This window comes from Amblyomma maculatum, chromosome 11 (genome assembly GCF_055883805.1).
Source record: "Amblyomma maculatum isolate TAMU_Amacu chromosome 11, ASM5588380v1, whole genome shotgun sequence".
Classification (NCBI taxonomy): Eukaryota; Metazoa; Arthropoda; class Arachnida; order Ixodida; family Ixodidae; genus Amblyomma; species Amblyomma maculatum.
This window is the reverse complement of record NC_139354.1, coordinates 3,217,196-3,227,829: the sequence shown is the minus strand read 5'-3', so window position 1 is coordinate 3,227,829 and position 10,634 is coordinate 3,217,196.

Here is a 10,634-nt window from a genome sequence, read left to right as displayed (position 1 = left end):
CGTCAAAGCTCTACTGGAGTGCTAATGTTCAGGCATACTTCGCCCAGCAATATTTTTACAAAGATTTTTTTTCTTTGTGTTTTGTCACTTGCGCCCAATTACATTTCATCGTCATCATAATAAGTCGGACTATACCGACTACAGAAGGCCTCTCCCTTTTCCTCCAATTAAACCGGTCGCGTGCTAGCTGCATCCAATTCACCCCTCCAAACTTCGTAACCTCACCATACCACCTAATGTTCTGCTGCCGCCTGTTATATTTAGCTGTCGATAATTGACAGTTCCAGAATGCACAGCTTTATTTAATGGGCTGCATATTAATCATAACTGCTTTAGAGAAAAGGAAAGAGGGCGTATCTATCACACATTTTCTCATGTCATTCTACTCTTTCTCCTGCCGAGAATTATTGCGCTGTCGATAAAAGAACGTGTGCAAAGGAAATTTTATGGATATTAAACGTGCACTTATTTACGCACTGCAAGTCACTCAAGCTGTGTGTGCCGCATTTGGACAGAGCGAGAATTATTGGAAGGAGCGAAAATATAACGGCACGAGAACTTCTGGCCTATAAGAAAAAAGACGATATCTGCCCAAGCACTGCGTAAATTTATGTACACATAGAAATACAACCTTTCTCCGGCAATGAGGTGAGATGCTTGTGATGCTACTTTGGCACGTAGTTGTGCAGCACGGTCCACTGTTAAAGAGATAATGGGGCCGCGTTGTTGCAGCGCATTACAAAGCGCTGCCGAGAGAACCAGCGACAAACTATCGTACAAGGTACACTACATGCTCAGTAAGCAAGGCTCTTCCCGAGAATGCAATTGATGCCGTCCATTCTCGCCAGTGGTCGGCGGCAGCGCTTTTCAGAGTGTTTGGGACACGAAATCTCGTGTTCCCTTTATCAGTGAACCACACAAATCAAATCAAATCAACTTTATTCAGCATTTTTGTCCTGAGGAACAGAAAAGAAATCCTAGGGTAGGAGCAAAAAGCTACAAATACAGTAGCTTGACGAGGCTCCTACCCCTGATTGACAAGGCCAACAGACTATTACGTTATTACATGTATATATGCATGCAGAACATAGAACCAGCGAAACAAAAGTATGCAAAGGAATGTGCAATACGAGAGGTGCAATGTCTGAAATAGTTGATGTGACAAATGCACATGCATCTATGTTAACTCGTCGCTGACTAGCAGACTATTTATACATATTAAGATTACAATTCAACGCACAAAAAACGAAAGAAACATATCGAGCAGGAAAACAAAAAAAAAATCACGCCAGCAACTCTAAAGGGCCAGATACAAGTGTGGTCTGTGTCCAAACGCTTAAAAGCGGCAAAGCGGCAATACTATCCAAGAAGATTCACTCTTGAGAAAGATCGGTCTCCGATCGAAACGTCGAGTGAAATGAAAAATAAAAAATGTTTCCTTTAATGAAGCGTATACTTCGCTATATACTCTTTTAGCAGTCTAGTATATATATATATTGCCAGGGAGCGCCACTTCAACGTCTTTCGCTGCGAGCGCCCCCAATGCACTTCAAATGCAATGCACTTCACGATGGTGATGCAATAGCCGAAACTAACCTCTCGTTACTGTTGACGCAGGGAGTCTGCGTGGCTCGCAGTTTGATCCATCTTAACTGTGGCCAGTCCAAGGTACTTGTTACCAATTTTTCGCACGAGTATCGACACCTTTTTCGGAATACTTCCGTAGCTTTCGCGGAACGCATATCTGAAGTCTCCGAGTGCTTGTCCACAGAAACCGTGCCACCACCCACATCCCTCGACAACCTCGATATTAGCTCAGAGCTATCGGTGCGCCAGCGTGAACAGCTGTTTTCACTGTTACTTGAATTCAGAGAGTGTTTTGCATCATCGTCAAAAGTGCATCAGACTCCCATTGCCAAGCACCAGATCGTGACGTTCGATGATGTCCGCCCAATTCACCAGCACCCCTACCGCGTCTCTTCAACCGAGCGCGAAGTTATTAAGTCACAAGTTAAACAAATGCTCGAAGATGATGTTATCCAGCCTTCAAATAGCCCATGGTCCTCCCCAGTCGTTCTAGTTAAAAAGAAAGACGGCACGTTACGTTTTTGCGTCGATTACCGCAAGCTGAACGCCGTAACCAAGAAGGATGTATACCCCTTGCCGCGGATTGACGACTCTCTCGACCGCCTTCGGCGTGCGAAGTACTTTTCGTCAATCGATCTAAAAAGTGGCTATTGGCAGATTGAGGCAGATGACCGAGATCGTGAAAAAACGGCCTTTGTCACACCCGACGGACTTTACGAATTTAAAGTTCTACCTTTCGGACTTTGTTCCGCGCCGGCCACATTTCAGCGGATGATGGACACTGTCCTCGCCGGGCTTAAATGGCAGTGTTGCCTAGTCTACCTAGATGACGTGGTGGTCTTCGCAGAATCGTTTTCCCAACATCTTAAACGCCTGCGGTCAGTACTCGAGGCCCTTCGATCCGCTAACTTGACGCTTAAGCCACAGAAATGTCACTTTGGCTACCAAGAGCTTAAATTCCTCGGTCATGTCGTAAGCGCTGCCGGCGTGAAGCCCGACCCTGACAAGCTTACTGCTGTTGCGAAATTTCCGATTCCACGTGACAAGAAAGCTGTTCGCAGATTTCTCGGCTTGTGCAGTTATTACCGCCGTTTTATCGATAACTTCGCTGATCTTGCTGAACCGCTGACTCGGCTCACCCGGGGAGACACCCCTTTTGTTTGGAGTCACGAGCAAGAAGCTGCTTTTACCGAGTTGCGTCTCCGTCTCCAATCGCCGCCTATTCTGGCCCATTTCGATGAGCACGGTGAAACAGAAATCCACACTGACGCCAGTAACATTGGCCTTGGGGCGGTTCTCGTGCAACGTCAAGAGGGTGTGGAACGAGTCGTCGCCTATGCCAGCCGTGCTTTATCCCGCGCCGAGATGAACTATTCAACTACTGAGAAGGAATGCCTCGCCATAATTTGGGCGGCTGCAAAATTTCGCCCCTACCTTTATGGTCGCCCATTTAAAGTGGTCACTGACCACCATTCCTTGTGTTGGCTGGCCAACCTGCGTGACCCATGCGGCCGTCTGGCGCGATGGAGCCTTCGCCTACAGGAGTTTGACCTTACTATAGTCTACAAGTCCGGACATAAACATGAAGATGCTGACGTGCTCTCTCGTGCGCCCGTCGAACTCGCTTCACCACATACGGGTGACTCTGGCAGTTTTCTCGGAGCTGTTGATGCTTCAGATATGTCTCATCAGCAGCGTGCTGATCCAGAGTTACGAGCCCTGATAGATTATTTAGAAGGTCAGCCAGCCACAATACCTAAGTGCTTTTCTCGGAGCCTCTCAACTTTCTGCCTGAGAAGTGGTGTACTCTATAAGCACAGCTCTAGATCCGATTCGAGAACCTACCTCCTCGTGGTACCAGCAGCTCTGCGAGAGGAAATCCTTTCCGCGTGCCACGATGAACCAACTTCTGGCCACTTGGGCTATACTCGCACACTTGCTAGAATACGAAAAACATTCTACTGGCCCAACCTTGCAACTGTCGTTAAGCGCTATGTTAAGAGCTGTCGGCAATGTCAGCGTCGGAAGGTTCCGCAATCAAAGCCTGCAGGCCTTCTCGTGCCCATAATATCACCACGCGCACCGTTTGATCAAGTCGGCATGGACCTTCTCGGTCCTTTCCCTTGATCCTCCGCGGGCAACCGCTGGATAATCATCGCCACAGACTACCTGACTCGATATGCCGAGACCAAAGCGTTACCTAGTGGTACAGCATCGGAGGTTGCCCATTTCTTTGTACACCAGATCATGCTGCGGCACGGTGTTCCGACCTGTATTATTACTGACAGAGGGACTGCCTTTACTTCACAAATGATGGCCGAAGTTTTGCATCTCAGCGGTACGGCGCATCGAAAAGCTACTGCTTACCATCCGCAGACCAATGGGCTGACTGAAAGGCTTAATAAGACCATTGTGGACATGCTGGCAATGTATGTCGACGCCCAGCACAAGACTTGGGATGCTATCCTACCATATGTGACATTCGCGTGCAATACGGCAGTCCAAAAGACGACACGCTTCACGCCGTTTCGCCTAGTTTACGGCAGAGAGGTTCGGACGATGCTGGACGCAATGCTCCCTTGCGAAACAGATACCGAGCTTTCTACCGACGCCGAACACTTTGCCCAACATGCTGAGCAAGCACGCCAACTAGCACGCGTCCACATCGCCCAGCAACAGGACAACGATTCACGCCGGTACAACCTCCGCCACAAACAAGCTTCCTACAACGCCGGGGACCAGGTGTGGGTGTGGACTCCTGTTCGACGCCGTGGCCTATCAGAAAAGCTGATTTGCCGTTACTTCGGACCATATAAAGTCTTGCGGCGCCTCAGCGACGTTAACTATGAGGTCCTCCCAGATGGCCCAGAGCAGAGAGGCCGTCGGCTACCTCGTCCAGAGACAGTTCATGTCCTACGCATGAAGCCGTATTTTACGCGGTAACTGAAAGACGGCATCTGCAAACTTTTCTTTTTTTTGGTTTGATTTTGTCCACCTATGTGCACGTGTGCCGTGTGCGTCACGCTTAAGGAGGGAGGAATGCCAGGGGGCGCTCGCAGCGAAAGACGTTGAAGTGGCGCTCGGAGAAAAAGGACGAAGTGAATCGGCTCCGGACTAGAAGGACGTACCTAAAGCTTGGACCTTATATTCCACCTGCACCGGCTCTAATAGCCTAGCCCTAGTCGCCAATATCGTGACAATATACATATATATATATATATATATATATATATATATATATATATATATATATATATATATATATATATATATATATATTTGTAGGAAATTCAAATTTTTAGGCATGTGGTATTGCAGCATGTGTCGACCCTGATTAAGGCGGGAAGTGCGGGACATACTGCGTGCTGCAGTACGTTCTCTGCAGCACGCAGGCGCAAACAACCTTTAATGTGCAAGCCAATTGTTGCCAATAGAGCCCGTTGCGAGTACAGCGCTCGTCAGCGTGTTGCGACTTTCACCTTTATGAGGTCGTATTCGCAGCAGTTATGATTCATGTTTTCAGGGGGACATTGAAATCACACCTTGCATTTGGTGTTTGCCTGCTGAGAAAAACTTCGATGTTTTTTTTTTATTTATTAACAATACAAATAATAAAATAACATAAAATAAATATAAAAGCAATCTGATATAAAATAAAAATAAACATATTACAAATAAAACATCAAAAATGACAAAAACGTCGCAGCAGCGCTACTGCTTTCGCATTCTCCGAATTCAGCTTCTGCAGCGACGTCTACATAGATTGGATTATTCAGTTTGGGGAAGAGCCGTATGATGGACCTCTATGCCGAATTTTCCTGATCATCAAAGCCTGTGTTCCCAGAGCAGGGTGATTTTGTGTGGGGGGAAGAGAGATAAACCACTTTATTTTCACTCGTTAGAGAGTATGAATGATCGGGTGAGACTCAGCTCCCCCCATTCACCGTCTATCTTCCCCCTAGACGTCGGCCGGAATCAGTTGGCTTCGGACGGCGGCCTGGGCTTGTCCGATGACTGGTTTTTGGGCTTGTTCTTCCTGGCTATGAAGGGAGGATTCCCGTGACTCTGTTTTCATGTAGACCGTTTAGCGCTGGGCAAACCCAGAGCATGTGATTTAGGGTCGCTATGCCTTCACTGTTTTTGCATTGGGAAGTGTGCACCTCGGGATGCCATTTGTGTAAGATATACGGGTTTGGGAAGGTGCCCGTCTGCAGTTTTGCGCCAGATTACTTCTTCTGTCTTTATGGAAGATCTGGTGGGGAGGGGGGGGGGGGGGGGGGGCTCCTGGCTATTATGTAGTTTTCTAGAATTTCTCTGCATGTGTTTCAGTCTCGCTTTTTGGACAGGGAGTAGACTGCCCACGCGGGGCCTGGTGGGTAAGTCATTGGGCGACCTCGTTGGCGGTCTCGTTCCCTGTGAGTCCACTATGGGCGGGTGCCCATATCATTTTAATTAGGTCGTTGGGCATGTTCTCCTTTCCTGCTTGCAGAATTTTGCCGGCTTCTTTGAATACCTTATTGTTGTCATAAGCTTTTATTGTAGTTTTAGAATCAGTGACGATTATTTTGCTTGATGGATTTGTGATTGCCAGTGCAATCGCCGCGATCTCTTCCTCCTCTGGTGAAGGGTGTCTTACGCTACAGCTCGAGATTAGCTCGCCTATGTCACTGACTACTGCTGCAGCATAGTCAGTGACTTAGAAGGATGGAATATAGGAGCGTCCCCTTTGAAACGGGGTGGTAGCAGTAGCTATCATGCTCATGTTTCTCCCTATAACTTAATTATTGATTTAGAATGGTTAACTAAACCATCATTCTATTTATTAAATTTTTGTTCCTACATTACTAACATTAAGTCACTTCTCTGCTTTTAAGCCACCAATCTTCCAGTCGTTTTCTGCTAGTTTCCAGCGCTGGTTTATTCACCCGGCCGCTGTTATCTCTAAACCCCAGAGCTTCAGGAACAGTGATTGCGCCTGCAGCAACTTCCGGATGGATACCATTACATTCGAGTATAATATGGTCAATTGTTTCACTGGAGTTTCCACATACAGCACATGCGTCATCTCCCTTGTTAAATTTCTTTTTGTAGCTTCGTGTTCTAAGGCACCCTGATCTAGCTTCAAAAAGTAGGGCACTGCCTCTTGAGTTATCAAAAAAATCTTCCTTTCTGATCTATAATAATTGGTTCACAGGAAGGGAAAGGCGCTGTATCTGTCACACTTGCTATGTGGACACCGCAACCGCGCCGTTAGGGAAGGGATTAAGGTGGGAGTGAAAGTGGAAAGAGAGAAAGGGGAGCCGTAGTGGAGGGCTACGGAGTAATTTCGACCACCTGGGGATCTTTAACGTGCGTTGACATCGCACAGCACACGGACGCCACTTCGTTTCGCCTCCATCGAAACGCAGCCGCCGTGCTCGGGTTCGAACCCGGGAACTCCGGACAGTAGTCGGGCGTCTTACCACTGTACCACCCCGTCGGGTGCATTTTCCACTTTCCACTTTCGGTATAATTCCACACTCTGTTATCCCCGCCGGGGTGGTGCAGTGGTAAGACGCCCGACTACTGTGCCGGAGTTCCCGGGATCGAATCCCGGCCTCGGCGGCTGCGTTTCGATGGAGGCGAAACGAAGTGGCGTCCGTGTGCTGTGCGATGTCAGCGCACGTTAAAGATCCCCAGGTGGTCGAAATTACTCCGTAGCCCTCCACTACAGCCCCCTTTCTCTCTATCCACTTTCACTCCCACCTTCCTCCCTTCCCTTACGGCGCGGTTCAGGCGTCCACAGAGCAAGTGTGACAGATACTGCGCCTTTCCCTTCCTATGAACCAACCAACCAACCACTCCGTTTCTTTTCTATCGAATTTATCCAATTTTTACCTTGTGTGTTTTTCACCTGTTGCTTAATGCTCTTTATTTCTCCGTCCTTGTGACTAGCATACTTACTAGTTAGTTTCCTAGTTCTTTTCCTCCATTGTGAGTCAACGGTTTTTAAAACAGGTATTTAAATACTTTAGCTGCTCATCTGTTACTGTCCAATTTCCTCAGGCGTTCCTCATATAATATTTTACTCTGAGCTTCACGTACTTCGAAAGATGCCCTGCCCATATCTCCCTGTACCGCCTCATTTGTAGTTTTGCCGTGGGCACCTAGTGCTAATCGTCCAACAGATCTCTGATTTATTTCTAATGTCGACTGTACCTCTGATTTTAGGCACAAAACCGCATTTCCGAAAGTAAGTCCGGGCACCATAATTCCTTTCCAAATACCCCTCAAAACCTCATACCTATTGTATCCCCACAATGCCTTATGCTTCATTATCCCGGCATTCCTTCGCCCTTTGGCCTTAAGTGATTGCTCATGCTTTCCAATGTATGCCAATCCTTCGTTTACCCATACCCCCAGATATTTATATTCTGCTACTCTAGGTATTTCATGGCCTTGTATTTTAAGACCCTGATCAGTTGAGCCGTTGAAAATCATCAGACCCGACTTAACTGCGCTGAAACTGAAGCCTAGAGCGTCCCCTTCGTCTCCGCAATACTTAACTAGAGTTTGCAATTCTTCCAGACTCTCAGCTAGCAGCACAATATCATCTGCATACATCAAACCGGGGAGGCGCTGCTCTACCGCCTTTCCACCTAATCTATATGACAGGTTAAAACCTAGGTTACTGTCTTGTATCTTCCGTTCCAGGTTTATCATATAAAGCATGAACAGCACCGGTGATAGAGGACAGCCTTGTCTTAATCTTTTGCATACTTTGACATCCTCCGTACTTCTTATCCCTTCCCACGTAATTTCTACTTTGTTATCCCGAAATATTTCCTGTAGGAACTCTATTATCTCATAACCGATACATTCTTCTTTTAATATGTTCCACAGGAGTTCCCTGCTTACGTTGTCGTACGCCCCGTTTATGTCCAGGAAGGCCAAATGCAAAGGACTATTTTCCACTCTAGATATTTCGATTCATTGGGTAAGCACTAACAGGCTACCATCTAAGCGCCTACCATTTCTAAAGCCGTTTTGAAGTTCTCCGAGTATCTTGTTACTTTCAACCCAAGCTTGCACCTTTAATTTCACCGCCTACATGGCTAACCTGTACATAACAGGTTTATGGTAATCGGCCTGTAGGATTTTATGTGCATCCTGTCTCCTTTCCCTTTATAAATCGAATTCATTTTACTCTGCCGCCAGCTGTCTGGAATTTTCTTATTCGTTATGACTGTTTCCAGGGCTTTTAACAACGTTTCCTTAGTTTTTGGACCGAATTTATTAATCAGCTTGATCGGAATTCCATCTATTTCTGTAGATGTGTTTTTAGGAATATTTTTTTCTGCCTTTTTCCAGTTAAGATTGGTCAGTTCTAAGCTGCTTTGTATTCTGCTACCTTGTGTTGCTTCCTGATTTGCGGAGATTGCCCTATCGTCGCTCCTAAATGACTCGGCTATAACTGATGTAATGTAGTTCACTGCGTTATCACCCTTTAAACTATTTCCCTCGTTATCTTGAATCCGATCCTGCTTTCTTTGATTCTTCTTCCCTAGCCAGCTTATATGGTTCCAGAATTTTCTTGCTCCGCCTCTAGAGGCATCGCGTATGTCAGCCATCCAGCGATCGGTGGACTGCCTTATTTTACTTTGGACGAGGGCCTGCACCTGAAGTTTCTTTTGTCGATATGATTCCCATTTTTGGTCGATTTCCTCCTGAGATACCTGTGCTTTGCCATTCGGTGTTCCCTTGAAGCAGCCCGTCGTCGTTCAATAGCTTCCCTGATTTCCTTATTCCACCAGCTCCGTGGCTTCCTCTTTCCATTGCAGCGGTTTGCTACTTTAACCTCCTGAATTTTCCTCCTTGTGAGTAGTTCTACCTGTTCATAATCCCAGTCTTCCATGGGGCTTTTCTCTATTGCTTCCTCTATGTCTGCTGCTATCTGCGCTATTTGATCGTCGTTTAATTTTGCGTTTACGTTTTGTCTAAGTTCCATTTCTCTTTTCATCAAGGGCCCCATCTGCAAACTAATACGTTTATGATCACTTCCCAGACTACACTCCCCTTCTTCGTCTATTTCCATTTTTGTGACCTTGCTAAAAATTTCCTGCGACATTAGACAATAGTCAATGGTCATCTGCCTGTTGCGGAATTCCCACGTGATTTGGCCTTCACATTTTGTTTCTCTATTCACTATAACTAGATCGTGTCGCTCACAGAAATCTAGCATTAGCTTTCCGTTACAATCCGCGTATCCATCCAGATCGTCGATGTGGCCGTTCATGTCTCCAGCAGAAGAATATTGGCCCCGTTTCCCAACTGGCTTATATCGTCACTGAGACATTCAACAAGATCCCTGTTTCCTTGCCTGCATTAATGCCCTGTTCCTAAATGAACTACCCCTAGCCATGTCCTTTTGCCGGCAATTGTTCCTGAAACCCAGATATGTTCTTTACAAGATGATTTAATTCTTTGCCAATTTGTTCCCTGGTGTATCAACATACCTACCCCTCCACCCTTTTTTTCCGTTCTCGTTCTGTTGCACCCTTCCCAGACGTAGCCTTCTATGAACGGCGGATCTTCTAGATCCCTTAGATGAGTCTCGCAAAGAGCGTACACACCTATTTTGTCATTCTTCAACTGCTGTTCTATCTCTAGCCATTTCGCTCTTTTTCTACCTCCTTGCATGTTTATGTAGCTGATCCTAGTGTTAAATTTCTTTTTTTGTACTTTTCTTTCTCGACCTACTCTTTGCCATTTTTAGGGGCTCAGCCTCCATTATTACACTTTCTTCTGCTTCACTTCTAACTACCTCTGTGCACGGAGTCCTCGCGGACCCCCTAAAAAAGCTACAGCCCTGCCTGCCAGGCGCCAGCCGATCTCTGCTCCCACCCTTCTGTTAAAATGAATGCCATCTCGCTGAAAAGCCCTACCAAAACCTGCTTTATGTACCTCCCTGTTTACCTCAACCACTTCGAAACGCTTCTCCAGGCTTAACTTTCTTATGTCCTGATTAACTGTCACCACGTCCTTTTCCATCTTTCCGTTCAATCCTA